The 18,144-nt window shown below is 38.1% G+C and overlaps 1 protein-coding gene across 1 annotated transcript in view; it reads left to right on the forward strand.

The window, feature by feature from the left end:
• LOC136876361 (galactokinase) overlaps positions 1–18,144 on the forward strand; it is a 323,016-nt gene that overhangs the window by 224,019 nt on the left and 80,853 nt on the right. The gene's annotated exons all lie outside the window — the stretch shown is intronic.

Consider the following 18,144-nt stretch of genomic DNA (forward strand, 5'->3'; position numbering starts at 1 on the left):
CCCAGGCACTTGGATAGGAATCCAAAGGCGGTGACGATGCCTCATAGGTGAAGATCGTTACGCGAGTGTATGTGTTTCAGTGTTATGTGATGATGACTATGTTTTCTGAGACCTCTATGAAATACTCCCAGGTTCATGATTTTGCATGGACTAGTTCTTTCAATACTCTTCATCAGTATGAGTCGTTCAGACAAATTAGTTCAAATAGATGAAATCATGAACTGATGTCATGAAAACAGCACTGGCAGTAGCTCACTCAAATGAACAAAGTTGTTTATGAGCTGTCATGGAAATGGCTTTTGCTGCACCTTGTGCAGGGACTGGTAGTTTTCAATGCCACGCACGAGTTAGTTCATATATTTTACTACACATGGTATTTGCTTACATCTTCATCCGTCTTCAATATGAATGATTGACCACTTAATCTGAGACCACCCGCTTATGATGTTTAAACCTCAACCATTCGAGATTTGCATAAATTGGCTGTTTGACAGGTAAGAAGTTGTTTGCCAGCTTTTCCCTCGGGGAAATATTGCTCTCTGATGATAATTGTGACTTTTTTTTTCTATTAAAGAGAAGCATGAGACGACTCTAATGGAAATGTCCTGTTGATAAGCTCACTCAAATGAACAAAGTTGTTTATGAGCTGTCATGGAAATGGCTTTTGCTGCACCTTGTGCAGGGACTGGTAGTTTTCAATGCCACGCACGAGTTAGTTCATATATTTTACTACACATGGTATTTGCTTACATCTTCATCCGTCTTCAATATGAATGATTGACCACTTAATCTGAGACCACCCGCTTATGATGTTTAAACCTCAACCATTCGAGATTTGCATGAATTGGCTGTTTGACAGGTAAGAAGTTGTTTGCCAGCTTTTCCCTCGGGGAAATATTGCTCTCTGATGATAATTGTGACTTTTTTTTTCTATTAAGGAGAAGCATGAGACGACTCTAATGGAAATGTCCTGTTGATAAGGATTGAAGGAATGTTCCTGAAATCATGAACTTCTGTAGTTTTCTAACCATCATTCCCAAATATTGTCCACTAATACATAGTCCTATTAGAACTCATCATACAAAATTTTGGGAATTCTTGTCAATCAATTTTACCATGCAACACAGAAAATGTTGTTTGCTATACAATTTTTTATCTTTGAAGTTGAGATGCAGCTGGATGGTCCTTAACCTTATAGTGCTAGCTGGCCAATCTATCGGCCATGTGAGATCCTGCTACAAATGTCGGGGGCCGATCTGTTGGCCATGATTTCCATTGCCTGATCTGCAATCTCTGCTACGCGATGGTAGCCTAAGTAATACCAATAGAAAGATTGAAGTTTTTGCTCTCTTCGTGACAACATGCAATAGCAATATCAGCAAACTTTTATAAAAGCTTTCTTTGAACATACTGCAAGTTTCATGCATGGTAGCCCTGCATTCTTCTGCTTTGCATCCCTTGCTTGCTCATACATATGTTTATTTGCCTTTGATAGAGTACAGACGGTTAAATATATGAGAGATGATTAAAATACGCAATATTTTAATGTTAGGTGGTGCATCACAGAGTGATTTATTGACTGATGACAACGATGACTTTCCGTCATCTGAAGCGTGATATACAGTATGTTTCAACTCCCAGAGGGAACTCAAAATATTATTTGTCCTGAATGAGTAAATTCATAATTCCAATACAATTGGTCTGTTATTGGAAATTATAAATTTTCTAACTAGCTCATTCTTGGTTCCCAGGATTTTGCCCCACTGTGCCAATTTGGGTTCATTAGTTTGTAACTAGCACACCAACAAAACGCATTGCTAGTATATGAAGCAGAAGCCACTGGATATACATTTCAGTAAATCAGCTGATTCATATAATTCCATATTCGTAGCACAAGTCTCAGGCATAGTTACGAGAAATGTTATTGATCGTAATTTATAATCTTCATGTTCCGTGGTGATAGTTTCCTAATTTCAATAACAGACCTTACGGGGATGTTCCACCTAATCAACACTATACAAATTATGTTAAAAGTCATATTTTATTATATTAGGACTAGATTCAGTCCTCTTTGGACCATCTTCAGCTAAACAATACATTAAACTTAAAAACTTGTAAACAGTACACACATATACAAAAAAAATATTTCAAATTTGTTAAAAATCGCACTTCACTGATCTTTGGTATCATCATAATTGAGAAGTGACAAACAAAAGTTAAATCACTTTGTGTTCTTATCTTCATTTCTTGCAGTTTTATTGTCTGTCATGTTACGAGAATACCTTTATCTAAAGATTAAATATTTCATGCTTATTTATAACTATGTCTAGTCTTTGATTTTCTTTACCTGTTTGAACTGTTAGGCTTAAAGATTTGTTGAGTTGAAGTCAGCAAATATTTTGAGTATGTACCTCCTTAATAGATACTGATATTACACATTAATTCACATAGAATTGTATAGTACAAGTCAATGCACACTCTGCACATACTTAATGTGTTAATACAAAATTAATGTAAAATGGGACTAATTGTCACAAGAGGGAACATCCTTTAATGCTATTGCTAGTTGCATTTGAGTGTCATTGGCTGCAACGAAATTAGGAGATCAAGAGATGCTGGAATGACTATTGTTGTAAAGTGGGTTGAAGAAAAGTGGATGCTTCCTCTGGCCCATGTCAACCTGTAGACCGGTGGATTCAGTTTTATCCCCAGTTCTGTTATTTCAGTTAACCTATTATAATTAGGATACACCTAAGTGCAATTGAGAATTTTAGTGTAGTTATTTTATTAGATAGTATCTTGCCTGCTCTATTTGTATGCTATCCTCATGTAATCTTTTCAGCATTTAATTAAATGGCACTTTTTATTTCTGTTAGACGATAGTAGGGTAAAATAATAATAGTATTCATGAAGAATGAGGTCAGTAGGTCTGTTGAACAAAGTTAGGAAGAAAGTAAAGATCAACTAAGAATCAATGGATAACTCAGGAGATACCAGACCTGACTGATGAATGAATGAAAAAAAAAGGAAGAACATGAGAAGGGCAGAAAATAATACAGGCGATTAAAGAATGAAGTAACAACTTCACTCATAAATCATCTTCATCCAGGCCTTTCCCCCAGTTTTATTGGGGGCAGCACTTGATATGGATCTGACCTTGTTTAATGGCAGATGTCCTTCCTGATGGGGGAAGGAGGTATGTTAATACTATGTGTTTTTGAGATGGTTGGTAGTGTGGTGTTGTATGTAGTTGAAGACAAGTATGTTAAGTATTTTTAACTATGACAAAATCAGCTCTGTGTTCACTTATACAACCTATCAGTTCAGTTTTCTATAGAGCTCATACCAGCACCACATCCAGAATATTCTTCCCTCTAGTTGGTTCCATCCCTTTCTGATTCAGCTGTCCTGCATATAAAAATATTATTTTATATGCAGGCAGCTAACGAATGAAGGGACCGATTATCTCCCGGTATAAGGAGATCCCCTATACCAAGTGCCAACAGTCTCTCAGAGAGTGGATGAGCGGGGATGGGTAAGGGCACTCTATTGTCCTGGGGACAAGAAATTGTTCCCGAAGGTGGAGGAACCAGTTTGGTCAACGGCATTAGGATGCAGAAGGCAACGGGAAACCACTGCATTAAAGATCCTGAGAGATATTCCAATAAATCCACAAGGCATGGCTGCAAAGTCAAGATCGGAGCTGGCCATGTGGATCGTCTACCTCCGTTTGGAGACGACGTCTTAAGAAGAGTCCTTCCCAGACTTATTTACCATTTAGATCTATGCTTTCATGGCCTGTAATTATAGACATGAACTGTTCAAAATTGTTGGCCCACTTTTTAATGAATAATGTGAGAAATTAAACAGCATGTGATCTAAAATTTTCACTTGTTTGTTTGAAAATTGTAAATAAAATAATGTGTATCTAACATTTATTTAGTCTTATCATTATTATGAATAATGAAGACACTGTGATTAGTTTTCTGTATCACCAATTTCAGCATCAACATCATCAGGAATACCAAGCAGATTCCAGCAGAATACTTTGTGTTTCACTTTCTCCAGAAACTGTATCATCGTTCTTATAGTATTTACTTCTTCTTTTCATCACTTATTGGCTTATAGTATTTACTTCTTCTTTTCATCACTTATTGGCTTCTTTCTGGTTATTTTTGGTAGTGTTTTATCGACTTTGGGAGTCATTCTGATGAGTTTATCAACACTAAGAAACCAAACATTAGCAAGTTATTTTTTATTAGTGTCAACCAGTACAATCCTTCTGTGCTTCATGTGAAAGACATAATGAACTTGCTAAGCTTACTGTTTGCCAGATGATGTTATATATGGTTTCCAGTACTTCCTGTTTTCTTGGTTATATATGGTTTCCCGTACTTCTTGTTTTCTTAACGTTCTTGGATCAATTTTTGTAGATGGCATTCTAGCACAATGCATGAATACACTGAACAATATAACAATGGTTTATTGTTAAACACTTACTGATTATGACAGAATATACAGTAACCAGATCATAATGCACAGTGCTGCATGAGCAAATGACTAAACATGTGGTAGCACACTGACAATGGACAGCACAGTAGAATTGCTGTGCAAGACGCTGGCACATTCACCCTTCACAACCAAACTCCTCTGGACACATTGGACTGTGGCTCTACCTGTTGAACTTCCTACCAACTAAAATAATGACACCTGGTGCATCCACCATTTACCACCATATGCAGCATGGTCAATACATCCCTTTATTTAAAAAGAAATAACATTTTTCATATTTTGGCACTTTTACCCTATTGCATCGTTGGTTCTCCAATGGTTGTGGAAGTAAGGAGAAAGTGAAGGAACTTAAGGTATTTTAAGGCAGAAACAGATTCCATAAAGGACATTCCAAGAATCATTAATGAATGAGTATTTATAGAAGGCAAAGGTATTCAGTCAGCAATATGTATAGATTAGTGGTTACAAGGATAATGTTGAGGTAGAGGAAGTGACTCAGACTAACAAAGTATTGAAATTTACCTATGATAAAAAAGGACATTTACAATAAGTTACAAAAGTTGAAAGTTTCGTTAATTGAGCACTGATAAATGATTTCTGACTTCATTAGATTTTCCTCAATAAATTGGAATTTCTTGGCTTCATGCAGATCTTTCAGTACTTCCAATTCACCTCTTCATTTTTAATACTCTCTTCGACTTTGCTAGTTTTGCTATTGTGTTCCTATGAATGGAGTACATCCTTGACTTTTTAGGTGTCAAGTCAGATGATTTTGCACCTGACCCTAAAACATCATACTTACTTTTTGTTTCTTGTGGGTGAAGACAAAAAATTATGCTCACATTCATCCATATCAGAATGTGTGCTTTCTCTAATTTCAGTCTCTTCAACATTACATAACACTGAAAGATCTGCATTACAACTTACAAATCTTGTTTGTGAAATTGTTTAAATTTAATTTACACTTCTGTTCTCTGCAATATTGTTACTTGACACAGGGATCACTACAGCCTCAATAGCTCAAGCGGCAGCACACCAGCCTCTCACTGCTGTGTTTCATTGTTCAAATCCCAGTCACTCCATGTGAGATTTGTATTGGACAAAGAAGAGGGGGGGAGTTTTTTTCCGGTTTCTCTGGTTTTCCCTGTCATCTTTCATTCCAGCAACACACTCAATTATCATTTAATTTCATCTGTCAGGCATTAATCATTGCCCCACAGGAGTGTGATAGGCTTCGTCAGCTGGCACAGTTCCTATCCTCACCACTAGGCAGGGGCTTCATTTGTTACATTCTTGACCTGGTCAAATGACTGGAAACAGGCTGTGGATTTTCATTTTCAGAGGTATCACTGAATTACAGGATTTAGGGGGGCAAGTTTAAGATATCTGGGAACATCGTAAATTAATCGGTGTGTAGTATGGTTAACGAAGTCCTTCTCAAGGCAATGATCTTCACAAACATTAAAAACTGGTAAAATTCTCACCATCACTCACACGACACACCCGCTTCCACTACTTCAGACCATCTTTGTTGCCTTAAAAATGCTTATTTTTTATGTTGGGGTTGCCAGTCATATCGACATAATAGCCACTTGTACATGCTGGAAACTTGAGGAGTATTTTAACCTCAGGGTGTTACCTCTCTGAAATAAAGAATATGACATTTGAAAAACTACATTTCAAAACTGAAAACAAATGAAATGGTAGGAATGAAAACATATAAATTAATACACTATTTATAAGTATATTTCCATAACTTACTTTTGCTGTGCTTAACATATTTTGGGAGAAAATAACATCTCACAAAGCTTATTTTCTGACTACATGTGGCAAATTATGAAACTACAGAAGTCAAGCATATAACAAAACTTGGACATTAAGCATATCCACAAACTTTAACAGGCTCCTTCTTCCTCGCAACTTCTTCTCATAATCATATAGTATACAACCGTACAGAACTTATTCGCCATTTCCATTTTATGACTGTGATTATGAGCGTATGTCATGATGCCAAGCAAGTCAATCAAGACGTGACTCTCACCCTTGCAACGATTCTAAGTGGCATGGCACTGAAATATGACCTGTTGTTGTTTTGTCATCCCTGTGATGGGCTCTAAGGAGATGATTTCAGCCTGTCTGAATAGACAGACCCCTCCCTGCTACCATCAGGAAGGAATTGTGCAGCCCAGTTGCAGAGTCTCCTCCGTTTCTGTGTGGCAAGATTCATAGGTATTGGTCATCAATTTCTATTGTTGATTGCGTTGATTACTGCGAGAATGACTTTGAATATTTTGTACTCATAACAGCAGTTTTACATCCTAACGATGTCACTACAGTATACACCAAACAGCTGAGCAATTTTCCTTTTGGGGGACTTTGCTGACACAATGTAACAATGTGTGTAGGATCAAATGCTGTAGGGTTGCTATATTAAAATTATCAAAATCCAGTACATATAAAAGAAGAGAGAGAGAGAAAAACATGTACAAATGAAATTAATGGGTATTCCATATCCTAATTTAAATGACTTTCTTTCTCAGACAGAGTATTAGCTAGAAGACTGTATGGAAAGTTTGACAGACATATTGCAAAAGAACAGTATGGTTTACACAGAGGTAAAGGGACAAGAGATGCAATTGGAGTGTTGAGAACTACTGGCGAAGAATACATAGAGAATGAAAAGGAAGTTGATGCTGTTTTCATTGATTTAGAAAAGGCCTTCAACAGAGTGCAGTGGAAGAAGATGATGTACATACTCATGAGGAAAGGAGTGGACTGGAAGGACAGAAAACTAATCGAAGGCCTTTACTTATAACAGGTGGTCAGAATAAAGGAAGGGAATGAGAAGACAGAGGAAAGCAGAATTGGAAGGGGTGTTAGAAAAGAATGCCGTCTATCTCCCATTCTATTCAATGTTTACCTGGAAGATATTGGGAAATGTCTGGATGGAAGAAGAGGAGTACATATTGGTGGCAGCAGACTAGAGTGTATTCTTTTTTTGGGAAACATTGTGTTAGCAGAGAATGAAAGGGTTCTAAATGCAATGCTAGAAGACTTGAATGCAACCTGTGAGCAATATCGAATGAAATTAATAAGAACAAGACAAAGAGTATGGTGATAAGTACACAAGGGAACAAGGCAAACATCAAGATAAACCAGAAGGATATTGAACAAGTGTTAACTTTCAAATATCTAGAAAGCATAATAACGGATGATATGAAAAGCAATAGGGAGGTAAGAACTTGTATTGCCATCGCTAAAGAAGCCTTCAACAGAAAGAAGACTCCCATGTGGATGCTTGGACTTGAGGTTAAGGAAGAGGCTGGCGAAATGCTTTGTTTGGAGTGTGGCGCTCTACAGAGCAGAGATTTGGACGCTAAGAAAGGTAGATGAAAAGAGACTATAAGCATTTGAGATATGGTTTGGAGAAGGATGGAAAGGATATCCTAGGTGGAAAGGGTACGGAACAACCAGGTATTGGAGAGAGTTGGACAAGAGAGGAAGTTATTACTAACCTTCCATACAAAGAAGAGGCACTGGGTATGAAGAGACTGTTTGCTGATGGAAACTCTAGAAGGACTGATAAATGGAAGGAGAAGAATAAGATGGAGAAGGTATCAGATGGTGGACAGTTTCAAAATAGCAGGAAATTATGAAGAAACTAAGAGGATGGCTGCCGACAGGACTACATGGAGAGTGGCTGTGTGAAGGCCTGCCTAAGGGCAGAACACGTTATATAATAATAATGAATGTAGTATATTGCTAGGCAAAACTCGCATTATGCTGGTTAAAGTGAAGGAGGCCAAGATTTAAAATTATCACTTTCGTTTCTTGCTAGAACTGTGGATTTTATCGATTTCATTTTTTCCTTTAGAGTGTTGTGGTATAATTGAAAACTTTGAAAACTGAGTTTTAAGTATTCGCTTTAACCATGTCCATGCCTTGCCTGTTCTTTTCATCTCTCCAAAATTAATTTATGAGAGAAAATACACACTCAACTGAAACATTAGCCCAGAGAGACAAAGAATGAATTCAACCAGCCTACATGCAGTAATATGTACATACATGCATGTTATTTTTTTTAAATGTCTTGTTACATGAAAGAAAAACCTTGTATTCATTTTCAGCTTAGGTCAGAAACTACTGTCTCAGCAGAAACCTTCAGGAGCACCCTAGTACATCTGGTGCAAAACTTTTTTATTGAGGTGTTTTGTTGCTGAAGCTTAAATTATTTCTGGGAGTGTCAAAAGCAATGTATAATGGCAGGTTGAACGGGATTTGTTGAGTCTAGTAAATGTCTGTTGTAGTGATGCTTTAACTGAAGCAGCATTACATGGAAACAGACCCCTCGGAGTCAATCATATGTGGAAAGGAGAAACATGAATTGGAATACATAATAGGATAAACAGGTCAGCATAAGAAGAGGGAGCAACAGAAAAGGAGATGAGGACAAACGTGATAAACAAAAGACAAGGAGAGTCTTTACACTTTCATACACTGCCATCTTCAACAGCTCATCAATCCCAACTTCTCTACATCCATTTCTTCTCTGCTCCTGATGAGCTTGATTTTGCATCCCAGCTTCATCAAGAGGTTGGGTTTCAACACTCATTGAGGGGCCATCTTGACAGGTCATCAGTCTTCATGTAGGAAGTTTGTGATGAGAATAAAGCCAATCAAACAAAGGAAAAGGGAAGAGACAAAAATTATAAAGATGAATACAGATGGTAAAAGACTTGAACGCAGAACACACAAAAGGAGAAAAGGAACCCAATGGGTTAAAAAAGTAATGGAAAGAAACAAATGACAAATAAGTCTTATATATAGAAAGGCAGGAACTACTTGCATACTGGGAATAAATGTCCTGAATTTTAGCGATAATGAGAAACCTTATTACTGAAAGCAAAACATATTTTTAACAAGATGAAAATAATATTCGACTTAAAATGTACAGTATATATATGTAGTAAATTCATTTTGTACAGTATAAAATTTATAACCATTATACTATGTTGTAGTTTTGGGGTTGTTCCATCATTTGATGTATTAATGTGCCAAACATATTCAGATACCTCTTATAATGACTTAATACTATACACAGTAAGGTCGTTTTGACCAGATCATCCTGAAAATGGTTTTGTTACGGAAATACCTCTATAGTTTGTCTCTTAAAGTGTGTGATAGTACAGTATATACATTCTTTGAAATCAATACCAGTTTGGTCAAAAATAGGTGACCCAGCTGCTATCTGATGACTTTGTACTGTGAATCCTAGTATACAAATCATCATCAGGCTACAAATATCTACAATGTCTTAAAGCTTGCAGTTATTTAGTTGCAAAGACATTTTGTGTGAGCCAGTGCATAGAGCTAGGAAAATATCCCATTTCGAACAGCTCGCCAAAAATGTTTTGCAAGAAATTAGGCAAAACTCTGCAAAATGTATAAGAAATACCAGTGATGGTACCTGGGTGAAACAGCAGTCAGTCTCTGGATGTCCTCTAGTAGAGATGGCAGTGAACTGATTTGTATATAAAATTTAATATTGCGAAGGTAACTCATAAGGTTTGTACAACAAAGCTTCAAGCCACAGCTAATTGCAACTTCATGCTGCCTTCTTAACAGTACACTAAATGGCACAAAAGTCATATGACAGTGTTGCAAGAGAGAAGAACCAGGTGATTCTCCTGCTATAGCGCTAGTTAACAATGATACCAGTTCCCACATTGTAAGGTGAAACTACTTGACAAAATTACATAAAGGAAAATCGGCCGTCTTATAAAAGCTACTTTTCTCCAATTACTTTTAATTAAGATACTTCATAATAAATAGTATTCACGGTTTTCCAAGATATTGAAAAGGCATATGATAGTGTTGCAAGAGAGAAGACCTAGTAGTGTCTGGGAAAGAGGAGGAAGGTGCTCAAAGGACTTTAAAGAAGATCCAGATGTTGTACAAGGACTGTATCAGCGGTGTGTGAATTGGAGAATGAAATCCATTATAGTTTACAGCCTAGAACGGAGTACAGCAGGGCTATGCTTTGCCCCCCACTACTGTTTATTACAGTTGTGGATGATACAATGAAAAGCATTAAGGAAACATTGGATGAACTCAATGCATTTACCTTTGCTGATGACATGATCTGGGGAGAGGCTGGGCATGAGGTGCAGGCAAGACTGGACACATGGAAGGCCAAGTTTCAGGAGTTCATTGTCAAGATCAGCGATGGTGATAAAGATGGTGGTGATGATGTTGAACAGAGATGACTGACCAGCAAGCATCAAATTAGCAAACCACCAGTTGGAGAGTGTGGACAGTTTCATCTGCTCTGGCAGTATAGTCTCCAGAGCCAGTAGAGAGATCAACAACAGGGAATAAAAGAGATCTTTCTTCTACCAATCTTCTCTTCTAAGTTAGTAGACGAATAAATTTGAGCATATCTTTAAAAATAGGAACGATCAAAATATGAAGTTAAAGTTGGAATTCAAGACGACAAATTGGGGCAAATATCTGGTTATATGAAGGGAAGTTAGGAATTGGAATAACTTACCAAGGGATATGTTCAATAAATTTCAAATTTCTTTGCAATCATTTAAGAAAAGGCTAGGAAAACAACAGATAGGGAATCTGCCACCTGGGCAACTACCCTAAATACAGATCAGTATTGATTGATTGATTGATTGATTGATTGATTGATTGATTGATTGATTGATTGATTGATTGATTGATTGATTGATTGATTAACCAACAAGAGAAAACCCTTCTTTGGGATGATAAGATTAGCAATGTTCAGCAGCTATTTCATACCAATCTTGACCCATGGTATCAAAACATGTACCCTCACAAAGAGAGACGCATTAAAACCGCAGGCATCAGAGATGACGTTCCCAAGATCCACTATCCAGAAAAACAGGATGGACAAATTAAGAAATGAGATGAGGCAGGAAGACATGCCTACTAGACAGAGTCAGCACGTACAGATTTGTGATGAGGATGGAGCCTACGAGAACAGCCCGAGTGTACTTGGAAAGAGATGTAAAAGAAAAATGCCTGGCTGGAAGACCTAGAACTAACTGGGTGGATATGGTCAAGAATGATGTTGCAGCCAGGGGAAGGGCACTGGATGATGTCATGAAGAGCAATAAGAGAGTGGAATATTCTTATCAACAGTACTGGAGCTGAAACAAATGAGAAGTCACTCACAGGAATATACTGACCCATTTTCTCACACTTTCTATCACTGAGAAGCAACTTATCAAATTATACAAGAAAATGGAAGAGTGGGATGAGACAGTGAGATGTGATGGATAAGAGAGCTGCATCAGACCAGTCCAAGGACTGATGACAAAATTAATATGATAGGTCAATATGGTATGGGACTTAGTATTTTAGTGGCATACCAGCTTTAAGGATGACCAAGTCTGAAAGGTGATGCACAAGCTGACTGACCAAAAAAGTAGCATGAAACCAGCAAGTTCAAAGCTTTACACAACTGCTGATACTGTGATCATAGCCAAAGTTTTATGTGGAATCCAAACCACAAAGACAAGAATGGCTGCATTGGGTCACACCATTCAACTCTTGATAATACCAATCTGAGAGAGAAGCAAGCTGATAAGACTACTTCAGGGAGTTGAAATGCTAATGTATTTACAACATCTATACTACTTAATCAGTTGTTAGATTTTAATGTTAATTCTAGTACTATCAATAGATCAGGTCCAGCCAGCTGCAAACATCTGCTGACTACAACAGCAAAGGGGTAATGACTGTGCAGAGAGGTTGCCTACCCACTTGTAATTCCTCTTAAAACAATAATCACTGCCACTTAGAGAGATTTGGCTCCACACATATTTGTGGACCGAAACTTAACAAATCACAGTTGTTTGCTAGACAGCATACAGACAACAATTTCCCTCATAAATCAACCTCATCCAGGCCTTTACCCCACTATTATTGGAGGCAGCACTTGATGTGGATCTGACCTTGTCTAATGGCCAAATGTCCTTCCTAATGGGGAAGGGAAGGGAAGGGGTTATATTAATACTGTGGGCATACTGTGTGTTTTTGAGGTGGTTGGCAGTAAGGTGTTGTATGTAGTTGAAGACAAGTATGTTAAGTATTTTTAACTATGACAAAATCGGCTTTGTGTTCTCTTTTATAATCTACAAATTCAGTTTTTTTTATAGAGCTCATACCAGAACCACATTCAGAATATTCTTCGCTCTAGTTGGTTCCATCCCTTTCTGATTCAGCTGTCGTTTTCAGACTTACTTACCATTTAAATCTATGCTTTCATGGCCCGTAATTATAGACATGATAATACGGCTTTTAGGCTTTTGCTGTGTCAAGAAAACAAGGTGAAATTCTTTATGTTTTGCAGAGAACTTTGCTCTGCATTTTCAAAAGAATATCTCGTCTGTTCATGAGTCACCTTGTTTTCATGACAAGGCAGAAGCCCAAAATCTGAATTATCATGTCTATATTTACTGTTGGTCATTATCCCAGTCATTCGCATTACCTTCCCTATTGACATTTGTTAAATTGATATCAGTCTCTACAATTACATTCCTTTCTGTGTTGTTTCCCACATAGCTGATTATCTTATTGACTAATTCAACATCAGCATCAGCAGCACCATTCCACCATTTCCAGGTCTGTACACCCAAAAACATTGTGTGGAGATAGGCCTTACTCTTAGAATTTGATGTTTCTCATCCATAACTTTTTCATAGCTTAAAATTCCCCTTTCACCCATATGAATGCCTCTCCCCTCCTACCATTCCCATCCTGTCCCCTATGATAAATTCTCCAGTTCAGTAAGAAAATTTCTGCATCCATAATATCACTTCCTAGCCATGAATCAACTCCTATTACAAGATCTGGTAAATATCCATCAAATGACTTAATTTTATTCCTTTCCATAGAATAGGCCTACATCTACAGTTTAATATTAAAAACTTTGTAATCCTTATTGGGTTTCCACTTCCCTATATTCTTGTCACTGCTCCCTAGTCCAGCCCATTTCCTGGGATGCACCACTATACAACTCTTCTAAATAAACCCCCTATCTCATATGTACAATTGCAGTTAAGGTTAAGTTATATGGAGATTCCCACCTTCCAATACTTGTCAATTTCTTATAGTTAGTTTATTGTTTACATGACATAATCCAGCTTAAACTCTAGGTGTATACTAAATAGAACATTAGTTGTGTTAGTTGTGTTGAGCCAATACGGGACAAAATATGAGATTTATAAGCTGTAATTGCAGTTAAGTAAAGACTATCTGAGTGTAGATCCCTATCTCCTAGCCATTCATTAGGATCTACAAATCTCACTCCCCGTTTACCAAATATCCACTCCATGGTCTTATTTAAATCTCCGATCACCCTCCAGTCAGTGTTCCACTGATAACAATATCTGTTTCTTTGAACTACTCCCACACTGTCATAACCAGATCTCATACATCCCCAACCATGTTAGTACTTTCTGTTTGCCTTACTTTGCTGGTACCAAGATAGAAAATACCACCTTCTCCTTACCCTCCTCTTTCCCTTCTACTTTTCTCACTATCTGCCTTAACCTAATTCCTGGATAACCCAAGATAGAAAATACCAACTTCTCCTTACCCTCCTCTTTCCCTTCTACTTTCCTCACCATCTGCCTTAACCTAATTCCTGGATAACCCTCTACCCTGGTTCCCTTTCCTCCACAGACTTTCCACACATGCTTAACAACAGAGTTGCTTATGACCAGAGCCTCATTCCCACCTGCCTCATTAGATCCTTTCTCTCCTGATCTCCCTTAACTTCCCTGACAGCTACATAACATATTTCCTCCTCCCTTCTCTCAAACCTGTACTACCTCCCTCTTCCTATGCTCTACTCTATGTTTTCCGTTCCTACCAGTCTCTTTACTCTTACCTCGCCTCTCTGTAACACTTCTTCCCTGTTCCCCATCTTCCCTCTACTGTTCTGCCTGCAGTGACTCATACTGATTCCTCACCAATAGCTCTCCTGAACTCATTCCCTGAGAACCCTCCTTCTCCTTCTTTCTCCTTAAAATATTAGCCCATCTGTCTTCAACAACTTCTCCCCTTCCCTTCCCTCTGTCTTGCATTCCTACTCTATCCTGTACATGATTGTGGGAGACCTACCTTATTTGCTGTCCTCTGTTAAAAGCTAATTATCTCCCTCAAACTCACTATCTACGAGGACGGTTTGAAAAGTTCTCGGAATCACCGCTAGATGTTAGTGCTAGAGCAACGAGGTTCCCGCGCAATAATCACACATCCTTTGTGAGTGAACATGTGGCGCGTCAGTGCTCTAGCTGCAGGAGTGTGGTAGTGACGACTCTTTGCTGTTGTTCCCGCGTAGTGATTTGTGACAATGGAAAAAACTGAGATTCGAGCAGTGATTAAATACTTTGTAAAGAAAGGTATGAAAGCAAAGGAAATTCATGCCGACTTTCAGAACACACTGGGGGACTCTGCTCCTTCATTTTCAACTGTTGCCAAGTGGATCAGCGAGTTTAAATTTGGTCGGGAGAGCTTGGATTATGATCCGCGTAGTGGACGGCCAAAAAGTGTAACGACCTCAGAATTTATCGCAAAAGTGCGTAACATGGTCATGGAGGATCATCGACTGAAAGTGCGGGAGATTGCTGAAGCTGTAGGGATGTCTTCTGAATGGGTATATTATATTTTAACCGAAGAATTGGGTATGAAAAAATTATCCGCAAGATGGATGCCACGGCTCTTGACATTGGACAATAAACGCACCAGATTGGAAATGTCCGAACAAAGTCTGGCCCGTTTTCAGTGCAACCAACAAGATTGTTTGTGCCGGTTTGTGACTACAGATTAAACTTGGGTCCACTACTATACCCCAGAGACAAAACAGCAGTCAAAGCGTTGGAAACATGCTGATTCACCACCACCAAAGAAAGCAAAGGCAGTGCGTTTGGCCGGAAAGGTCATGGCCTCAGTTTTCTGGGATGCAAAAGGCATTCTGCTGATAGATTATCTTCCTACTGGCCGAACAATTACGGGGCAATACTATGCAAACCTCCTAGACCAACTACAGGAAAAGATACGTGAAACAAGGCCTGGTTTGGCAAGGAAAAATGTCATCTTTCATCAGAACAACGCTCTACCGCACACAAGTGTTGTTGCCATGGCAAAACTTCATGAACTGAGGTACGAATTGTTGCCACATCCACCTTATTCACCTGATTTGGCACCATCAGACTTTCATCTATTCCCCAAGCTGAAAATTTTCCTTGGTGGATGGAGATTTTCTACAAGGGAATAACCAACAGCCGAATTGGAGAGGTATTTTGCAGGCTTGGAGGAATCTTATTTTTGAGATGGGATCAAGGCATTGGAGCACCACTGGACCAAATGCATTAGTCTACAGGGAGACTATGTTGAAAAATAAAAGCAGTTCCACCGAGGTAAGATACTTAATTCTAGTACATTCCGAGAACTTTTCAAACCACCTACGTATTTCCTCATTTTGATTACGCCTGCTCATATCCATAGTCCCTACACCTGCCTCTCCATTCTTTCATCTTCTTCACAGAAATATCAAATAACATGGAAATATCAACAGAATTAAAATAGCATATTCTATGAATAAAAATATATATGTAATAGGAAGTAAATACTGAAATACTGTATACTACACAAAGATTTCATGACAGTAAAGCAGGCAAGTGAGTTACCACTAATACCTTATTTTTGCTGAGATAAACCCCCACTGCTGATTATGGACAGAAAAAAATTATAGTCTAGGTGGTGTTTGAGGGAAGTGTAAGGGATAAGAATTGTAGGAATTTGATAGAATACAGTAGATGATGTACTGAGCAGTGTAGCCGTGTGTGTTAACGTGCTATGGCTATGGAGCCAAGCTCTGCAATCAGGAGGTGCGTGAGTTTGAACCCCACCGCCAGCTGTCCTGAGAATTGTTTTCTGTGGTTTCCCATTTTCAATTCCAGACAAATGCTGGAACAGTTCTAATTTATAGACCACAGTTGATAACTTCCATCTTCTTACCCAATTTCATTCATCATCGTTCATTCCATGTTCATTCGTTCCTCAACTGAGCTTGGTGGCAGGAAGGGTATCAGGCCGTAGAAACATGCCACATAAATTCATCTCACCTCATCCCCAACCCTGTATCAATAAATGGGACGGGACATTACAGTAGATGTTCTATGTACTGACTACGGAGAGATGAAGAGGTTTGCACAGAGCAACATCAAACCAGTCTAGGGACTAATGACCCACATATAAACACAGGTAACTTTTATTCTACATCAAGTCATATGTGGAAAGATAGGAACAAATAATAGCATAGACTCAATGACAGGTCAGCATTGGAAGAAAAGAAGATGAGAATAAATTTGAAAAAAAAAAGGGGGGGAGGGGGGGGGGATACGGACAATCTGGTACATCATCATACACTACCATCTACAAACAGATAGGTTCTTCCACAGCAATTCCAATTATTCTTCTCAGTCCTTGACAAGCTTGTTTCTACTTCCCAGCTTCATCAGGATGTCAGACACCAACTGCTATTTCTGTCATCTAAAATTCTTATTGTTTCCTTTCTACTTAAATCTCCAAGTATTCACCATCTTCAGCATGTGTAATTCTAACAATTATTTTCCCTCCAAGGCTCATTTATATTGATTCCCTTCCCAATATGGTGGTAAGTGAAGGAAGTTGCTATCCAAATGACTTGGGCATTATTTGTGGCTCTGCTACGAATTTAAAACTAATCTAAGGATGTGGAACAACTGAAGAAATGGTTCTTTTAAAACATACAGCAATTAAAGGGACATTAAACAGTTTATGTATCCATGTTCAATCTTCCAAAAAAGTGGCAACATGGAAAGTACAGTATAAAAGTTTGGAAACCTGTCACACTCTACTGAATGTCACCAAATGATGGTGTCTATCAGTTAACAATGTGAGAAAATATTAGTGTACTGTTGATCGTGTTTAAAGCTGAACAGCGGTTATACATGAAAATTACAGTTCTTCGTGGTGGAAATTCACGTCAATGTAATGCACAACTAAGAGAAGCGTTGGATGATAGAGCTTTGGCATATCAAACTACTAAGGTGTAGACACGCAGAAACTGTTGAACTGTCGCAGAGAGGATAGTGTCAGATATCAGTGTTTGTTATCAAAAAATATTTAAAAGAAAAAAGGTGATGGACCATGCACCTATTTCTGCATTGACAGTGTTCCAAACTTTACAACAGGACTTACAGATGTGCAAGATGTGTTCATTTTGTCCATAATAAAACAATGATTTCTATTTATCCAACTTTTCATTGTCCCTTTCCAGTAGTTCTTGTGCCTGGACCCAATTACATGCTAGCATTTAGAAGCATATTTCAGTGACCTTCAAACACATCAAGCAGATTTATATTGCTGCTGCCTTTTTTTTATAGGTAGATATGACACAGAGGCTTGCAGACTGAACACTGAAAGGCATAACGGTCTATAATGATAATGTATGTATATATGTATGACACAAATATGAAATAACCCTTCTATATGCATATGGAACCGAGGAACTATTTGAACTTAACAGGTAAAATCCTGGTCTAAACTGAA

This window comes from Anabrus simplex, chromosome 6 (genome assembly GCF_040414725.1).
Source record: "Anabrus simplex isolate iqAnaSimp1 chromosome 6, ASM4041472v1, whole genome shotgun sequence".
Taxonomy (NCBI): domain Eukaryota; kingdom Metazoa; phylum Arthropoda; class Insecta; order Orthoptera; family Tettigoniidae; genus Anabrus; species Anabrus simplex.